This window comes from Balaenoptera ricei, chromosome 17, assembly GCF_028023285.1.
Source record: "Balaenoptera ricei isolate mBalRic1 chromosome 17, mBalRic1.hap2, whole genome shotgun sequence".
NCBI classification, from domain to species: Eukaryota; Metazoa; Chordata; class Mammalia; order Artiodactyla; family Balaenopteridae; genus Balaenoptera; species Balaenoptera ricei.
The window spans coordinates 11536103-11556261 of NC_082655.1; the positions used below are offsets into that span (position 1 = coordinate 11536103).

Below are 20159 nucleotides of genomic sequence, written 5' to 3' on the forward strand. Positions count from 1 at the left end.
TCTCATGATTAGACATTTTGATCACCTTTTCATGTACCTGTTGGCCATTTGTATGTCTTTTTTGGAAAAATGTCTATTAAGATCCTTTGCCAGTTTTTAAAATTGAGTTATTTGGGACTTTTTGCTATTGAGTTGTATGAGTACCTTGTATATTTTAGATATTAACCTCTACTGGGTATGTGGCTTGGAAATACATTCTCCCATTCCATAGGCTGCCTTTTCATTTTATTGATGGTTTTCTTTGCTATGCAGAAGCTTTTTAGTTTGATGTCCTCCCACTTGTTTATTTTTGCTTTTGTTGCCTTTGCTTTTGGTGTCAAATGCAAAAAGAAATTACCAATACCAATGTCAAGGAACTTTTTCCCCATGTTTTCTTTAGGAGTTTGTATGGCTTCAGGAGTTTTATGGTTTACAGCTTTAATCCATTTTGAGTTAATTTTTGTGAATGGTGTAAGCCAGGGGTTCAGTTTCATTCTTTTGAACGTGGAGGTACAGTTTCTCCAGCATCATTTATGGAAGAGACTTATCTTTTCCCCATTGTATACTCGTCACACCTTTGTTGAAAATTAATCGACCATATACACATAGGTTTATTTCTTTTTGAACTTTCTCTAGAAGAAGAAAGAAAAATTAAAATTGTGGAATAAACAAATTAGTCAATTTGTGGCTTCTTTCCCTTTTTCCCTTTCTCTGAGTGGGTCAGAAGTACTGATCACACTTTGAGAGGAAAAATTTTATTTTTACATTCAACAAATATTTGTTGAGTTCTGACGTGTGGCAGACATGGGGCTTGGCACTGGATATGGAGTCGTTTGCCAGGAGGTAGGGAAATGGATGCACTCAGTATCCTCCTGTATCTTAGTCTCTAAATGCTAATGACTCCTGAACCATGACCACCAGACCCTATCCTGGAAATCTATCCCCCTTTCTGATCTCTAGTTTCAGTATTGCTTCTTCACTGTTAGCCTCCTTCTTGCCAATCTTTCTTGCTCCTTATTTAACAATATTTATTGAGCAGCTACTGTGAGTTAGGCACTCTTCAAGGTTCTTGAAATGCATCAATGGAAAAAAATAGAATAAGATTACATATATTCTACTGGCAATAGATTCCACCAGCTCATCATTAAATACTTAGTTTTCTCAAAATCCCGTGCTATATATAATTCCTTGCTTTTCCTCTATAAACCTTCCAGTTCCTTGTCTGTCTGAAAAACACCTAATAATCCTTCGAGACTCAATTAAATATCTTTTCCTCTGTGAAGTCACTGGTGACTCCTTTCCTTCCAACAAAGCTAATGCCTCTTTTCTTTCTACTCTCATAGTATCATGACCTATTTTCCACTTAAACTGTGAACTCCATGTGGAAAGACACGGTTGTTGTTATACATATTGACATACTTTAGAGAGTAATTTAGTTGTAACTAGCATAAGGGACAGAGTGAATGTCTAATACTCCAAGTACCCGGTTAAGGCAATTTGTACTACAAATGATTTAAGAATATACTGCTTGAAAACATTCTTCCTTATGTCTAGCTACATTTTAGGAGTGCTTCAAAAGAATATTAATCACACTTAGATTCAGAGAGTATCTGAGAAATGTGGGAATGTTGGCTGAATCCAACATCCTTCATTGTACATTTATAAGAAACCCTAACGGATTTGCATTTGTTGAACTTGAAACAAAAGAACAAGCCCCCAAAGATATAGAGGTAGGTGGTAATCTTCAAATCTCTGTGGAATGCATTCATTTAGTAACCATTTGTCCCCATCCTTCCTGGACTAGATTACACAGTGTCTTTTTCATATTCAGAATGATCAGGACACTGTGTTATTCATCTCTGCAGTACCAGCACCTACTACGATGCTGGCACTCAATCAGTGTTTGATGAATAAATGATACATTAGTTCAATAACAGTTTCAATAGGCATTTATTAAACCCACCAGCTATTCGAACAAAATGACCAAATTACCAAATGTCTTATTATCGAGGCACTACCACAGGCATTACAAACTGCTGTTGCAGACTCTAGTCAATTATTTAAGCAAATCACAGATGCCAAAGAAAATGAGCTGCCATGGAGGAAATATGCTTACTATGTGAAATATAAAATGAGAGGATATGTTTTATTTTATGTTTAAGGAAACCTTGACTATGATGAGGAGACATAATTTTTGTTGGACAAAAATCTTTCAATATAAAAACAAAAAGTTGATTGTCCAATAAAATATTTTTAAAAAACAGCTTGGTTTTGTATCAAATGGCAAACCTAACACTGTAAAATACAGTTTTCACTACCAAGTCAATGCATTCCAGCAAATATTTACTGAGCACTCACATATCAGCTCATGTGATATAAAGATTAATGAAACAGTCCCTTCCCTCCAAAGAGAGTTTTAGAATAATACAGTTGCCCCTGGGGTTAGGTGTGTTTAATTAAGAGACAGCAGAATGAGCAATAGATCTAGGTTTTAATTTTTAAAGCATGTGTAACCTTAGCCATGTTGTTTATGCTATGCACCCAGAATACCTCTCCTGACTGCTTATCTTGTGCCAGACACCAGATTGAGCTTAACCTGAGAATCTAGGCAATGCCTGGAGCATAGTAGATACTCAATAAATATTTGCTGAAGGTGTGAATGAGTGAAGGAAGATAGAACATCAAACAGTTCACTGTTCCTCCTTATTCACAGGCAGGATTTGGTGGAAGAAGCATGATGAGAGAACAATGCAGAAAGCATTATCCTGCTTGAATAAAAGTCAAGGTAGACAAAGAATTTTGGCCTCAGCTGTGTTTCAAAAATACTAAGTTTTCCAGAAGGTTGGCCATCTCAGGCAGAGGAAGCAAAGGCCTAAAACTGAGAGACCGTGGTGGTCTCTGAGATACGCAGATCCTTCAGTTTGGCTGGGCACTAGGGTGGGATACATGTGAAAGAGGGTGGGCCTGAACCAAGAGATGGGTGGGGCCAGTTGCAGAAAATGTGTGTCAACTTCAAGTGCCATTCATTCCGATATCTATGAGTAGTACAGCCACTCTGGAAAACACTTTAACAGTTTATTATAAAGTTAAGCCTATGCATACAGTATGGCCTGTTCCTAAGTACTGTATTTAACCCTGGATAAATAGAGACATTTGTTCACACAAAACTCTATACATGAGTGTTTTTAGCAGCTGTGTTTATAATTGGCCAAAACTGTAAACAACTCAAATGTTCTTCATGGGAGAATAGATAAACTGTGGTACCTCCATGGGATGAAATACTATTTACCAATAAAAAGAAATGAAATTTTGATTAACACAACCACTTGAATGGATCCCATAGGTGAGTGAAAGCAGTTTCCAAAAGTTACACAATGTATGATGCCATGTATATTGAGAAACACATCAGTTGGTTGCTAGGGGTCAGGTGTGGGGGAAGAAGACGACTATAAAAGGATAGCTTGGTGGAGTTATTGAGGGTGATGAAATGGTTCTCTATTGTGACTGTGGTGGTGATTGCACGAATCTATACATTGTGTTGAAATGTATAGACCTGGGGTGCCCGTGAGCGGCTGGAGCAGATCTGGGCTGCCGCTGGGGCTTTGTGATCCACTTCCTGGGTGCCAAGGGGCTGCTGGGCTGGGGCCAAGGTGGGCATCAGCCCTCGGAGACAGCGGCACAGAGGTGCTTCTGCCAGTTAGCGCCATTGGAGACAAAACTGAGAATTGGGAAGAAGTACAGAAATTTCACATGAGAAAATCTTTGGATTTTCAAGAGATACCACACATTACATCATCATCATCATCATCATCATGGTTGTTATTGTTTACTGTGGACGAGTCCAGTGAAGTATAAAAGAAAAGATACCCAGGATCCTCAGTGGAGAGTCTTTCAGTCAAGAGCAGGAAAGAAAGTCTGCCAGTTTTGGAGTAGCATGATTTCATATCAGTTTCATGCCGTGTGGCTGACAGGGTCTTGGTGCTCTGGCCAGGTGTCAGGCCTGAGCCTCTGAGGTGGGAGAGCCGAGTTCAGGACATTGGTCCACCAGAGACCTCCCGGCCCTACGTAATATCAATCGGCGAGAGCTCTCCCAGAGATCTCCATCTCAATGCTAAGCCCCAGCTCCACTCAATGACCAGCAAGCTACAGGGCTAGACAACCCATGCCAAACAACTAGCAAGACAGGAACACAACCCCACCCATTAGCAGAGGGGCTGCCTAAAATCATAATAAGGTCACAGACACCCGAAAACACACCACCAGACGCAGTCCTGACCACCAGAAAGACAAGATCCAGACTTTTCCACCAGAACACAGGCACCAGTCCCCTCCACCAGGAAGCCTACAAAACCCACTGAACCAACCTTAGCCACTGGGGGCAGACACCAAAAATAACGGGAACTACGAACCTGCAGTCTGTGAAAAGGAGACCCCAAACACAGTAAGTTAAGCAAAATGAGAAGACAGAGAAATACGCAGCAGATGAAGGAGCAAGGTAAAAACCCACAAGACCAAACAAATGAAGAGGAAATAGGCAGTCTACCTGAAAAAGAATTTAGAGTAATGATAGTAAAGATTATCCAAAATTTTGGAAATAGAATGGGGAAAATAAAGAAACGTTTAACAAGGATCTAGAAGAACTAAAGAGCAAACAAACAATGATGAGCAACACAATAAATGAAATTTAAAATTCTCTAGAAGGAATCAATAGCAGGATTACTGAGGCAGAAGAATGGATAAGTGACCTGGAAGATAAAATAGTAGAAATTACTACTGCAGAGCAGAATAAAGGAAAAAAATGAAAAGAATTGAGGACAGTCTCAGAGACCTCTGGGACAACATTAAATGCACCAACATTAGAATTATAGGGGTCCCAGAAGAACAAGAGAAAAAGAAAGGGACTGAGAAAATATTTGAAGAGATTATAGTTGAAAACTTCCCTAACATGGGAAAGGAAACAGTCAATCAAGTCCAGGAAGCACAGAGAGTTCCATACAGGATAAATCCAAGGAGAAACATGCTAAGACACATTAATCAAACGATCAAAAATTAAATACAAAGAAAAAATATTAAGAGCAGCAAGGGAAAAGCAACAAATAACATACACGGGAATCCCCATAAGGTTAACAGCTGATCTTTAAGCAGAAACTCTGCAAGCCAGAAGGGTGTGGCAGGACATATTTAAAGTGATGAAAGGGAAAAACCTACAACCAAGTTTACTCTACCCAGCAAGGAACTCATTCAGATTCAACGGAGAAATTAAAACCTTTAAAGACAGGCAAATGCTAAGAGAATTCAGCACCAACAAACCAGCTTTACAACAAATGGAACTTCTCTAGGCAGGAAATGCAAGAGAAGGAAAAGACCTGCAATAACAAATGCAAAACAATTAAGAAAATGGTCATAGGAACATACATATCTATAATTACCTTAAATGTAAATGGATTAAATGCTCCAACCAAAACACATAGACTGGCTGAATGGATACAAAAACAAGACCCGTATGTATTCTGTCTACAAGAGACTCACTTCAGACCTAGAGACACAAACAGACTGAAAGTGAGGGGATGGAAAAAGATATTCCATGCAATTGGAAATCAAAAGAAAGCTGGAGTAGCAATTCTCGTATCAGACAAAATAGACGTTAAAATAAAGACTATTACAAGAGACAAAGAAGGACACTACATAATGATCAAGGGATCAATCCAAGAAGAAGATATCACAGTTGTAAATATTTATGCACCCAAGATAGAAGCACCTCGATACATAAGGCAAATGCTAACATCATAAAAGGGGAAATTTACAGTAACACAATCATAGTAAGGGACTTTAACACCCCACTTTCACCAATGGACAGATCAACCAAAATGAAAATAAATAAGGAAACACAAGCTTTAAATGACGCATTAGACAAGATGGACTTAATTGATATTTATAGGACATTCCATCCAAAAACAACAGAATACAGTTTCTTCTCAAGTGCTCATGGAACATTCTCCAGGATAGATCATACCTTGGGTCACAAAACAAGCCTTGGTAAATTTAAGAAAATTGAAATCATATCAGGTACCTTTTCTGACCACAACGCTATAAGACTAGATATCACTTACAGGAAAAAAAAACTGTAAAAAATACAAACACATGGAGGCTAAACAATACACTACTAAATAACCAAGAGATCACTGAAGAAATCAAAGAGGAAATCAAAAAATACCTAGAAAAAATGACAATGAAAACACGACGATCCAAAACCTATGGGATGATATACACTACCAAATGTAACATATATAGCTAGTGAGAAGCAGCCACATAGCACAGGGAGATCAGCTCGGTGCTTTGTGACCACCTAGAGGGGTGGGATAGGGAGGGTGGGAGGGAGACGCAAGAGGGAGGAGATATGGGGATATATGTTTATGTATAGCTGATTCACTTTGTTATACAGCAGAAACTAACACACCATTGTAAAGCAATTATACTCAAAGATGTTAAAGAAAATGTATAGACCTGTATTCACATAAAAAGTTAATTTTATGCTATGTTAATTTAAAAATTGAAGTGCTTACAAATGAGATGAAGCCTATGAAAAGCCTCTTTTTAAAATTCAAAATTCCATAGATACAGTCATTTTTATTCCTTGAACACACACCATCTTGAACTTAATTTTCACCAAGTGCTAGGAACATTTTTCTTGTTGCCAGGTTATGTATTCTATTTTTGACATGATGTTTCATTTAGACTACTCACAACCACCCCCCCTTTTTTCTCTTTAAAATTGATACAAATTGTACTTTGTACTTTTAATTCATAAATGTGTGGATTTTAAACATCCTCTTGTGAATAGCTGATGGAGGTACAAATGTGTTCTATTTTGGTGGGAAATGTTAAACTTGGGATATGCACATTTTAACATATGAAAAAGCCCTTTTTATGTGCTTAAATTGGATGAGGATTCATAGGAAAACAGCCTGGGAATGAGAATGGAATTTCCCCTCAATGATCCTTTGACTCTTGACTGGGTTATGAAGACCCTTGTGGACTTGTTGACGATAATCTCTTGCTATGAACCCTGACTTTCCAGTCCAGAGATGACGTGTGCGCCTGTGCCTTGGAATAACCTCACTTACTTTACACATATTCTTAATTAAAAACTTGTGGAAAGGTAGAGAAACAAAGACATTAGAGCTCATCTTTTTCGGAGGAAGAAACCAAAGCCTAGAGGGGCGATGTTTCTTTCCCAAGGCTACACGTAGATCAGGATTAAAACCCAGTTTATTCAGATGGCTGCTTGAGCACTCTGTTTTACACACTGCTTGTTGACACTTTTAACTGTTTGCTTGTATTTGTGAGAAACTATCTTAATACTCTGGGGGTAATCCTTTTGCCTTTTTAAAATAGCCTTTAAAAAAATGGATAGGAAGTGCACAATTCATCTAGCCCATGCTTCATAGAAATAAGGTAAATCTAGCTTTATTTTCTTTTTGTGGGCAACGATGAGAGTTGCTTGATGTGAAAGTTCACATGTGAGGGAGAAAAGCAGCTTGATCCTGATTTAATTATCACAGTTTCTTGCACACGGAAAAAATGCTGTCTCCCCTTTTATGGGAAAAGCCTAGGCTCTGACTTGCTCTTCAGAAAGTGGAGATGATTTGCAGTGAGTCACGCATACTCCTTTGCTGAGCTTTGTTACACTGTGAGACCATTTTCTAGATGTCTTTCATGAGTTGTGATCAGTGGGAGATTTAACCCAATTTCAAGCTTTGAAGGGGCACCTGGCCCAAGGGTCAATCTGATCTCTGACACAGGGCAGCTTAATGCATTGAAAATGCGGTAGAGCCCAGGAGTCCAACAGCTTGGTATGGATTGTGGCTTTGACCCTAGCTTATACTATGTGACCTTGAGCAAGTTATTCCCTTTGCATGGCCTCACTTTTCCACTTTTCCTGTATGGAAAACAAAAGATTTGGGTTAGATCAAAATGGCCTATGGGCTACTCTTTCCGAATATTGGGTCCATGTGGGCAGCACTAGATGACCACAGACTAGATATTTCTCTCTGGGTCCCAGAATCTCTGTTCATGGTAATATAATAGGGCTGCAAAGGTTAATTGTAATACTTATTGATATATCATTATTAACATATGTTTGATTTCAAAATAGGTTTTTGTTGGATGAAAGATTAAACACATAAATTGAAATTAGTGCTGGAACTAAGAATACTCTTTGACATCTTGCCGACTTTTACACCTGGAGATGGCTGAATCCTCCTTCCTTTGTCCTCACCTGGAACCATGACACCAGCCCCCATGCACTGATGATCTCCCTGCCATGTCCTCCTCTCACTTAGCTTCCCTGAGAGTTTTACCAACCAGAACCAATTCAGAGTTTTGTATTGCTCTTTAGACAAAGCCGTTTGGATATTTATGTGAATAAAACAGACTGTTACCAGCATTAAATGACATTTGCACAGGATGTGCCTCAAACAGGAACTGGCACATGGTTAATAGCCTATCATCATTATGCTTATTACTACAATTATTATTATTATTAATAATTTAGAATGGCTCTGCTTATCTACTAGGGATTATTATTAAATATATATTCTTCAGCTTCTCTATCTTCTTGACAACAACCAAATCTATTGTAGCTTCCAGATCTGAATATTCATTCCCTACTCTCTGAGGATGGATGAGCCCAGCCCAATTTCACTAGGACTATTACTTTATTATTTTGGACCTGCTGTTGGGAAGTAGTAGGTAAAGCCTTGTTGTCTAGGAATTTTTTGAAATGGGCCATTTTCATGTTTTCTCTTTTATAACCAAAAAGAAAAGAAAAAAAAAAAAAAAAGAAAGGAGAAGAGAGAGAGGAAGGGAGGAAAGGAGAAATGAAGCAAAGAGCCCATGTTGCCCTACTAGAAAGTCAGTTCTTTGTTTCTAAGAAATACAGTCATTCTCAGAGGCTTTTTCTATGCTGCCACTCTAATATAAAATAGATCTTCCTGTTATTTTTTCATAGTTCCATGTACACATCTTTCATGGTTAACAGTACATTAACTGACAATACCTTAATTGGTGTGAATTTGTTTCCCTACATTAAAGTGTCATCTATCTGAGAGCAGGGACTTACTTCTACCTCATCTTCTTTTCTTCTTTGCTTACTATTACCTGACAGAGAGTAGGTACTTAATAGATATTTGTTAAATCAACAATTCCTAACAGGAGGTGAAAAGTGGCAATCATTTAAAGAAGCCCTGTTTCATATCTCCTAGAGTGAGAAGAAATCGTGTTGACATCATTTTGAGAATTAGGAGTAGAGGTACCTACAGGAGTCCATTACTCTTCACAAATTCCTGGTCTAAGCCTTTGGAGACTGTGATGGTTAATTCTGTGCATCAACCTGACTGGGCCAACAGATACCCAGATAGTTGGTTGAACATTATTTCTGGGTGTGTCTGTGAGAGTGTTTCCTACGGAGATTAGCATTTGCATTGGTGGACTGAGCAAATCAGATGGCCCTCCCCAGTGTGACAGGCCGCATTAACCCAACCACGCATCACTTATTTATCCAATCTGTTGAGAGCCTGAATAGAACAAAAAGATGGAGGAAGGCTGAATTCACTCTCTGCCTAACTGCTGTGCTGGGACAAGAATCTTCTCCTGTTTTCATGCTCCTGGTTCTCAAGCCTTCAGACCGAGGCTAGAATCGACACCATCAGCTCTCCGGCTCTCAGGCCTTTGAATTGTATCACTGGCCCTGCTGCTCTTGCAGATGGCAGATCATGGGGCTAAGCTTCCGTAAGCTCATGAATCAGTACCTTATAATCAATCTATACACACACACACACATATATATTTATAAATATATTTTTCTGGAGAATCCTAATGAATACAGAGACAGACTGTTAAAATAATTACTATTAAAAATAGTTATTATTCATTTGATCTTTTGGTTTATAAATGTTATATCCTCTTCCTTTTCCACTCAGAGTATAATTAGGCTTTGAGATTGACAGAGCTGAATAGTACCCTCTGTTGAAGGTGAATGATGCTGAGCAAAGTAACCATATCCTCTGTCTCCCCATGAAACCATCAGCAAATTCCATATTTTCAAGTATTGCTTTTGGAATCTATCATTTGTCTGCCTATCTATCTATCTATCTATCTATCTATCTATCTATCTATCTGTCTGTCTATCATCTATCAACTCTTTAAACTATGCAACAATATGCCGCTGTTAGTTTCAAGGTGCAGGGCAGGGCTGGTTTGCAGACCTAATCACATTGTAGTTACTTCTGCCACATTCTGTGTTGCTGTTACATATATGTTCTGGCCCCACATGATAGGTTTTGCTCCTATTTTGCACATAACAAAACTGAGGATTAGAAAGGACAAACAATGGGCCCTAGGTTCTAGGTTTAGTCTTTGCTGCCTCCTAAAGATGCCTGATGTTATAGAAGCGGGAAAGGGAACAGATTTTTTTTTTTTAAGTTGAAGGATGTACAAGAAGCAAGGCATTAAGATGTGAAAGGACATGGTGTGTCCAGGGAACCTGGAATTTTAGAGTTTACATTCAGGAGTGTATCAGGAAATGAAGTAAAGTGGCACCCTGTGGGTCCAAGCACTGATTTGTAAGTCTGAGCAATAAAATAGTAATGGAAAACTGGTAGCTATTAATACCATACTGTTCTTTTTGGGAACAACAGGGTAAATCTGCTTATTCCTAAGAAAATACAGCCTTTCCTTTCAACCTTCAGCTGTGTAATTGATGATAGAAATAATTATCAAAGGGTTTAGAACCGGCTAAGGTTCATAGAAGTCTCTCTTAAAAAAAAAAAAAGAATTCCATGGTAATCCATGCTATATCCAATCCCTGAGTGGATGTGATGCCAATTACTGCCACCTGCCCTGTCTTGTCTCAGTTACAGCACCCCAGGGGGAGCTGCACTTAAGGCCCTGTCAAAAATGTCAGCTCTGCTTCTGGGGCCAGATGCAATAACTTCCCTTGAAGATGGCTGGGGCTGGGTCCCACATGAAAAGCAGCATTAAATCTTCCCTTAGGCTAACCAGGGACTGCTAATCTAGTTCCCTGTTGTCAGCATACACAGGGAGGCTGAACATTCCCTCCAAAAGGAATGTGCCAGGTGCTGTACCAGATGCTCTAGACAGGTTATTTCATTTAATCCCCAACACCTGAAAGCCTATTTATCATCATTCCCCATTTACACATGAGAATATTGAGGCTCCAAGGTCACTAGCATTATAAGGGTAAATAAGGATTTTTTGCATAATCATTCTCACGCCAACATCCATTTTCCACCTCTTCCATTATAAATGGTAAGAATTTACTTAGATTTCTTTTGCATTCTTTAATTGGAAAGCCCCAATAACTTTCTTTTCTCTTTCTTCAGAATTCTTTGTTTTCATCCCCTGCTCCCAACAAAAATCTAACTTCAAGTCTGACTGACTTTAAAAAGGCACCACCATCTTGGTTTTTTAAAACGGTACCCATGGAAACAGTATGAACACTATGGAACGTCTCTGTTGAGAGAGCCCCAACCGACAAATATAAAAACAAAAATGTATAGGCCATATTTGCAAGTTTTAGCCAAAAGTAGTGTTAAAAAAAGGATGCAAATGACTGTTAACAGTTTCTGAAAATGATGGAATTCTTCATATCCATGAGCCCATAGAGTTGACAAGCACTTAACAATTTCAAGTTACTTTTACAGGCAATATGTCGTTAGATGTTCACAATAGCCCTACTGGGCAAATATATTAGGAAATATATCTGTCCATCTGCAAAATTCCTTGTTCAATGACTCAAAGCTGTAGGTAGAAGACACAAAATTCAGTTCTAAATATTCGGAATATATCCAGTGCTGTTTTCACAGCTATATAGTTGCCTCCCAAAGCTTGCTTAATACTTAATCATTTAATATTCATTCACACATTTATTCATCCACATATTCTTTCAACAATATTAATTTTTTTCATTGGCCAGACATTATGCTACGTGTGTGAGAGAAAAAAAAGAAAAAAGAAAATGGCTGACTTTTCTGTTACCAAATAGCTCACAGTCTTAACTGAAAAACTGGCATGTAACTAATAATCACACTTGAGTAAAATAAATAAAACAACCAAAGATTGAGATCATCGTGGGGAGCTACAAAGGAGAGATGGAGTTTTGTTTAAATGCTTCACAGAAGCCGCTTGATGTGGCTCTTGACAGATGATAAGATTTTGCCAGGTGGCTAAACATGTGAAAACATGTCACATTAATTTTGCCTAAAGGTCTATTATATTTAATTAAAAGAAAAATGGCTTAAAAATACGATACCCATTTCTTAATTTAACAAGTCATACTTTTGCTTTTCTATATCTCAGGAAAACTTTTCATTACATTAGATCTTCCTTGAATCTAGATGCTCTTCCAGTGGCTGGGTATAATTTTTATACATTTTGCACGTATAGACACCACGTTTTATTTAAAGGATTATCTTCTTTGTTAATCATTTAACCCAAGGGTTTCTTTTCTGATTATTAACATTAGGAAACATGCGTATTCTTTGCACATTGCAGGAGTAGTTGAATTTCACCCCAGGGAACTAGGTAGTTCATATATAATTTCTTGCATTAATCACATTGATCGATAAAGAAATCCTTCTGACGGGCTTTGATTTATGTTGGAAATAAAATACTATACACAATCATAAATAGAAACATAAACACACGTGATGTTTGTTCAACACTTGCTGCATGAATTAGCCATAGTTCAGTCATTTGCTTTGACATAGTTATAATTTAGCAAATAGCCATACAAACATGTTGGAGAGTATGTAAAGATCAGGTATCATTCTTCCTAATGCTCTAAGTCAGTGTTCAAAAACAAATCCAAACTGGGGCCAGACCGATACCTTGGGTGAAACAGGCCACATGCATAGGGAAAGGAATGTCCTATCTAAATGGTGTAGATTCTAATCAGCTACAGTGAATCGCTGCCATGTGCCACGCAGAAAAGTGGGCTGTTGTTGCCAGGTCTTCTGCTTTTCACAAGAAATTGAAAAAACAGATTGTTTACGGAAATCTCTGAATATTTTAGTATAATATTCATTCATCATTCATTCATTTAAAATAATGAGTTAAACAAAACACATTATAGGGCTGGCTACGGTCCACTGGCCATTGCTTCAGAATTCAGCTCTAACTGGTGATGCCAAATCATAAAGATGTTAAATAACTACCCCACATGGGAGAGTCAGCCTTAGGCCATCCTGAAAGGAGGAGCACCACTGACCATTCTGATTTGACTTCTGATTGTTCACCCTAATGCTACTTTCATCTAGATGGGGTCAGACTGAATATTTTCTAGACAAGGATCGGAGCAGCACTGATGCCACAGACAGCCATTGCACCTGATTGAATGGTCAGCACTGCGGGGGAAAATATGGCTGGAGGGGGAGCCGGGAGGGCTGGGTCTAGTCTCATTGCTATACCTGCGGAGCATCCTATGCTTCTCCAACTAGATCATGTGAAGATGCTTTAAACAATCTCTGAGGTTTCAACTCAAAGGTGCGTTTTTACTTAAGTAATAATTATAGAAGCCTTGCTAAGTACCACATCATTTTAATCTGCATCTTAGTAGGAATAAACCAAAAATCCCACTCTTACTCATTCTGGAGTACGTGGAGGAGAAAAAGCAACCCATCAATGGGATTGTATGTTGTTTAACTGACTATGCACATATAGCCCATTTGACCAATAAAAAAAAAATGATGTAATGACATTGTAACTCCTTAGTGTGAACTCCTGCATTGTGTTTACCTTAAAAGCTATAAAATTTAACAGTCTACTCTTCTATGACCATTTTCACTCTTCTGCGTTCCCTTCCAGGTTAATCTGTATGTTCTAGGAGATTAACTGTCAGTGTTGAGTTACTCTAGGCCAGAGTTGTGGTTTCTTTTCCTAATTCCAGCAAACTCAAGGCAGGATGGGATTTAATATTCAGTAGTACAGCTCTGGAGTCTGGATATCTATGTTTGAATCCCAAGTTCACAATTTTGTGTCCAGAAGTTTTGGACCATCTCCTTGATGGCTCTGGGCTTCAGTTTCCAAAGCTGCAAAAGAAGAAGATGCTGTGAGGGTTGCTGTGTGGATGAAATAAGTAAAAATGGTTAGAACAGTGTGTGGCACGTAATAAGTGTTTGACGAATGTCACCTGTCATAATTATGTTCCTTATAGCACAGATGCCCAGGTGATATCCAACTGATGGTTTTTCTCACATCCAATCAGTGGTTTCAAGCATGTATAGATAAAGAAGGAGGGATATAAATAGACTGAATGCCTTCAGTGAAAAGCCACCCTCAGAGGGAAATGGGCTATAAAGTAGGGGCTTCCCTGATGATCTTCCCCAACACACACCATGGGCTCTGATCCCATGAGACCACCTAGTACGCACACCTTCCCAAACTGGTAGACTGCTACTCAGCCTTCAGAGATCAGCTCAATGCCATTGACTTTGTCTGGCTTTTGTGGAGAACCCCAGGTAGCATTAGTGGCTCCTTCGTGCTCTTACAGCCTGAGTAATACTCCTGAATGATAGCACTCAGCCTGTTCGAATGTGTTATGTTTTTGTCTCTCCTCTATTCTATGAGTGTCTTCCAGAGCAGGGATCAGGTTGGTTCCTTACATCCCTAGTACTTTGCAAAGTGCTTGGCATGTCATGGAGATGCAGAAAATACTTGTTCAATGAAAGAGTAAAAAAATAACTAGTGGCTAAAATTCTGATGGAATGGCAATGAATGGATGAGCAAAGGAAACAAGAATGAATTATACAAATTTTTGGTACCAAGTTCAAATTGTATTTTCTTCTTGGTTTTCCCTAGTTTAGAACAATGGTTGGCTTAATATAATCTAGTCTTCTAAAGAGTATTCAAATTCTGTTGCAAAATGATTATAAATGTAAAAAGAAGCCAGATTAACTGCTCACCATCAGCTACAACACATCCCTTAGTTAATTTCATCTCCTGTTCAACTCGGTGCCGCTCAGCTTGGTCTTGTTGCTGCTGCTATTATGTTCTGATGTTGCCCAGTAATTCCTCTTATCTTTCATGCCTTTTCTCCTCCGTTCCATCTTGCCAAATTCTATTCTCTGAAGCTCAACTTAATTCTCACTCTTCTCCAAAGTTGCCCTGTCTATATGGCCTTCATTCATATTTCACAATTACCATAGTACACTATTTTATATTTTTGTTATCTCCCTGACAATGTATACATTTCCTGTGAGGAAGACCCACATATTCTATTTCCCCTTATATATCTTATATTCACAATGACTACAAATTTCTAAGCAACTGGGGCAAATTTTGGAGCAAAGGAGTTTTTTCTTTATAAGAGAAATCATAACAAGCATAAACATTAAATATTGTCTTTTATTTTACTAAAGATCTAAAAAATGTTTTGTAACTCCCATCACACACCAAAATAAACTTTAGATATATCAAATGTTTAAGCAAAAATAACAAAATTATAAAAATGTAACAAGTGCTAAAGGTAAACATATTTAAGATACTGGTATTGGGCAGAAAAAGTAAAGAAAAAGATTGATAATGTAAATATTGAAAATAGTATTTTTGCACATCATACTACTTGGCGGCAAATGTTATATAGTAACACGTCAGGAAAAAATAATATCCTGGATATATGAACCATACTTACAAATCAGTAAGAAAAAATGAACCTATCAATCAAAAGAAAATTGAGTAAATACATGATAAAGAATAAACACAATAATCAGATAAAGTTCTTCATAGTTTCTAGTGATCCAATTGAAATTTAAGTGAACACTGAGATAAAACTCAAGACTGGAGAAAAATTACTGCAATGTTTCCAGAGGGTGATTTGTTGATATGTATCAAAAAGCCTCAGAATATCTACATCCTCTCATCCAGAAATTCCACTTACAGGGTAAAAATGGGTGTGATACAAGGGGAAGGATAGTGCCAACACTGTAATGGCTGCTTCCTTTGTTTTATCTTTTTTTTTTCTTTTTAAATAATGTATATTCTCTATCCTTTCTAAGAAGAATGTATTAGGTATTTATAATATAAAAATATTCTTAAAATGACTAAAAATCCAAAATGCTGTTTAAAAAAAGATACACAAGCTAATACTGTTAAATATATTCTTCATTTATGGTCCAGGGTGAACACAGAAGCTTTTTTCTTTTTTTCAGTTTATATCATGTAAAGTTATGAATTTCATCTTAATACATGGTGAAAGAAAGAACAAGTTTTGTACAAAAAAAAAATCAGGGTTTTTTTTTTTTTTTTTTTTAAATTATTATGGACTTGAATTGAATATAGCTTCAATTCTCAGCTCTCTGGCTTGGGGCAGTTTCCATAGTCCTCCAGGGCCTTAATTTTTCTCATCAGTAACAAAGGTTTCTAAAACGTGCCTTTCAGGTCTGTTGTAAAGTTAAATTAAATAAACTAAGTCGAGAATCTGGCCAAATTCCTGGTGCTCAATAAATGGCCATCATTCCATAAAATGAAACTCTTAGAGAAAAGAGCCAGTTAGTTTTAAACTGAGAAATCATTCAGTCAATATAAAGGTAGACACACGTGTTAGTATAACTTGAACAGGAGACTCTTTTATGAAAGTGTGAATCTATGCACTTTGCACATGATGGGTGCTTGAAGTTGGTTTCTTTGGCTGTAGAAGGTGGGCCTAGATTTTCCAGAGGCTGGGCTAGCTCTCTGATCTTGTTCCACTCCCAGCATTGCGCCAGCATCTTTGGCTACTATTCTGCTTGGTGTGTTTCTTCACTATTTTCTTATCAAGATCTCTAACTTGGGGCTAGGCATCTCATGGAACGGCAGTAGGACTGATGTCAGTTCTTAGATTTCCACTAACAGCTCTGCTGACAGAGAGCAGAGGGAAGAAAACAGATGTAGGAAAAAGAAGCTTCAATGCCTGCTTGCCAAATCCTTGCTCATAAACTTTCCCAATGCAGAAAACCTCTCTAAAGCCACTTGTACATTTTCTCTCTTTTTAAAAATTGTCTGACATTTATTCTTTATCACATTACCCTCTCTGGCTGATCTTCAGATACTTAGAGCCTCTTGCCCTATCTCCAACATACATGCCCTAATCCCCTCTTTATCTGGCAGGGGTTTTCTCAGATGTGCATGATGGATGCTGAGAGATTTGCTAACAGGTGGGGTGAGGATCATCCCCAGGCTCTGCGGGAGCCTCACGTGGCAAACAAAGGCGGCGGGTCTGGGAGTCATTGCCCGGACTGCTTGTGCATTGAGGACAGGGAAAGGGGGCCAGTGGGGGCCATTCAACACAGTATTTCCAGCCTGCGACACAGAGAAGGTGTTTAGGACATGTTTGCCGATCTAAAGGTGAGCCTTGCCTGTGACACCTGCCAGGTGGTATGCCGATGGTCAGTGATCTGGTAAGAGACTGCTTTTCCTAAAACAGTTTGTAAATCCCATCCCTCCTCCCCAGTCAAGTAATATCCCTGCCAGGGGTCTTATATCCCTCCTCAAGTACCTCGAGGGCAGCCCCACAGAGACAAATATTTATTGACGTTGAAAGAAGACTAATTTTGGACACAAGCTGAGGTGGGTTCAAGCTATCTAGGTTAAATTAGCTTATTCATATAAAATACTGACATATGGGAGGCCAAAAAGGGGTACTAATTCTCAGCAGGGATCTCCCAGCAGCTCTCCTGCTGCCTCCTCTGTGAAGTCACCCCTGATTTTCACAGGCAGCTTTTCCCCATGTCTCAGGTACAGGCCTCCTTTATACAGACATCTGTCCCTTCACCCCCATCATTAACTTAGGTTCCCCTGTAACTTACTTATTCTGGGTCTGCCCCAGAGCAAGTGCTGAAGGAACGAAAGTTTCTCTTTTATATTATAAATATGAGCTCAGGGTTCAGACTTGGGATAGGCACAGTGCTTCCCGACTTCCCCTTCTCTCCAGCCCCCCACCCAGAAGGAGAGTAGGGGTTGTGTGGGCCCCTCATTCTGAATGGAGGCGTAGTGCCTGGGTCACTGGCTCCCACAGGGGAAGGGGTGAGGAGCAGCGGGCGTGGTGGCTCAGGGGCCTGGGCACGAAGCGTTGGTCGTGGGTGGAGTGATCATTCCTGGGACACATTTAGTACTTGCTTGTCTTGACTATCCATGTTTCTTTTCTTTCAAGAGCTTCAAGGATGATCCTGCCTTCTTCTCACCACTTCTGTTCCCTCCTCATCACTTTGGCTTTGCTCTTTCCAAAGTAGGACAAAACCGTTTTGATTGAACCATCCCATGCTTTGGGGTAGTTCAGAGATGTACCAAAGAGATAGTTCCAGAAGTCCCCTGGGAGATCACGTGAGAGACAAAGCAGATTCCAGGGGTCCTGCTGATGAGACCCATCTCTGGAGACAGGAGGAGGGAAAGAGAGAGGGTGGAAGTGAGACTCAGCTGGCCCCCATCCCTCCTCCGTCTGTGCAGTTTCAACCCCCAAGCAAAACAATCCCCAGTGACTTGCAGGTGTGTAGTGGGGATAGGAGCTAGTTCTAGAAGTTGGAATAGGGAGAGAAATGTGAGCAGCAGGGGACAGCCATCTGTCCAATGTCAACAGAAAGGGAGAGAGGCCCTTTGTCTTGGTCACCCCTCCATGGTGGTTCACATTAAGTCCAGCGACTGTTAAGAGAGTAATAATAGCCATGAAAACAATAATAACTGTTAACATAAACTGAGCTACTGTAAACTTAGTTGAATATGCACATGCACACACATAAGATAAGCACTATTCTTTCCTATTTACTACTAAGGAATCTGGAACTTGGAGAGGTTAATTAGATTGTCTGAGATTCTGTAGTTTGAAAGTGGTGGCATTGTTATCTGAACGCAAGGGGTCTAGCTCCAGAGCTCCCCCCAGCCATTATACTCTGTATTCTAAGACTTCTGCTTCAGGTTTTCGAAACACACACACACACACAATACATGCACAGTTAAAATACAAACCCTTTTTATTACTAAACTGTTCACACACATCCATCATTTAATACGATGGAAGCAATGGTGGGGACTGCGAAATTCTATGTCCCCACCAGTTTTTGTTTTAAATAACAACTTATTGAGATATATTTCACCTTCCATAAAATTTACCAATTTATTTAAAGTGTACATTTTAATAGGGAGGGTGGGAGGGAGATGCAAGAGGGAGGAGATATGGGGATATATGTTTATGTATAGCTGATTCACTTTGTTATAAAGCAGAAACTAACACACCATTGTAAAGCAATTATACTCCAATAAAGATGTTAAAAAAAAGTGTACATTTTAGTGCTTTTTGGTATATTCAGAGAGTTGTGCAACCATCAACTCTGCTTAATTATAGAAGATTTCATCACCCCCGAAAGAAGGCCCACATCCATTAGTAATCATTCCCTATTTCCTTTTTCCCTCAGCTTCTGGTAACCACTAATTTACTTTCTGTTTCTATAGAGTTGCCTATTCTGGGCATGTCATATAAATGGAATCATATACACGTGGTCTTTTGTGATGTATTTCTTTCACTTAGCATGTTTTCAAGCTTCATCCACATTGTAGCATGTATCAGTAATTTATTCTTTTTTATGGTTGAATAATATTCCATTGTAGGGTTGTACCATAATTTGTTTATAGGTTCATCTGTTGATGGCTATGCTGGTTACCTCTTTTTTTTTTTTAACTTTTTGTTTTATATTGGACTATAGTTGATGAACAATGTTGTGTTAGTTTCAGGTGTACAGCAAAGTGATTCAGTTATACATATACATGTATCTATTCTTTTTCAAATTCTTTTCCCATTTAGTTTGTTTACATAATATTGAGGAGAGTTCCCTGTGCTATACAGTAGGTCCTTGTTATCCATTTTAAGTATAGTAGTGTGTACATGTCAATCTCAAACTCTTAACTAATATGAATAATGCTGTTATGAATATTCATTTACAAGTTTTTGCATAGACATATGTTTTCATTTTGGGGTATATGTCTAGAAGTGGAACTGCCAAAGTGTTTTCCACAGTGGCTGCACCATTTTACATTTCCACCAGCAATGTACAAAGTTCCAATTTCTTTACCCTTAGACAACAACTTTTTGTTTTCTGTTTGTTGTTTTTTTTTTAAGTTTTTATAGCCATCCTGAT

The 20159-nt window shown here is 38.6% G+C and overlaps 1 long non-coding RNA gene across 6 annotated transcripts in view; it reads right to left on the minus strand.

Annotated features, from left to right (window-relative positions):
• Window positions 1–5986: 5986 nt before the first annotated feature.
• LOC132351824 (uncharacterized) overlaps window positions 5987–20159 on the minus strand; it is a 267722-nt gene continuing 253549 nt past the window's right edge. For 5 of the 6 annotated variants that reach the window (XR_009498492.1, XR_009498493.1, XR_009498490.1 and 2 more), the window contains one exon: window positions 5987–14087. This is a non-coding gene — a long non-coding RNA (uncharacterized LOC132351824). Of the gene's footprint in view, window positions 14088–16101; window positions 18402–20159 lie in introns of those variants that run through there. The other variant, XR_009498495.1, reaches the window with a different exon arrangement.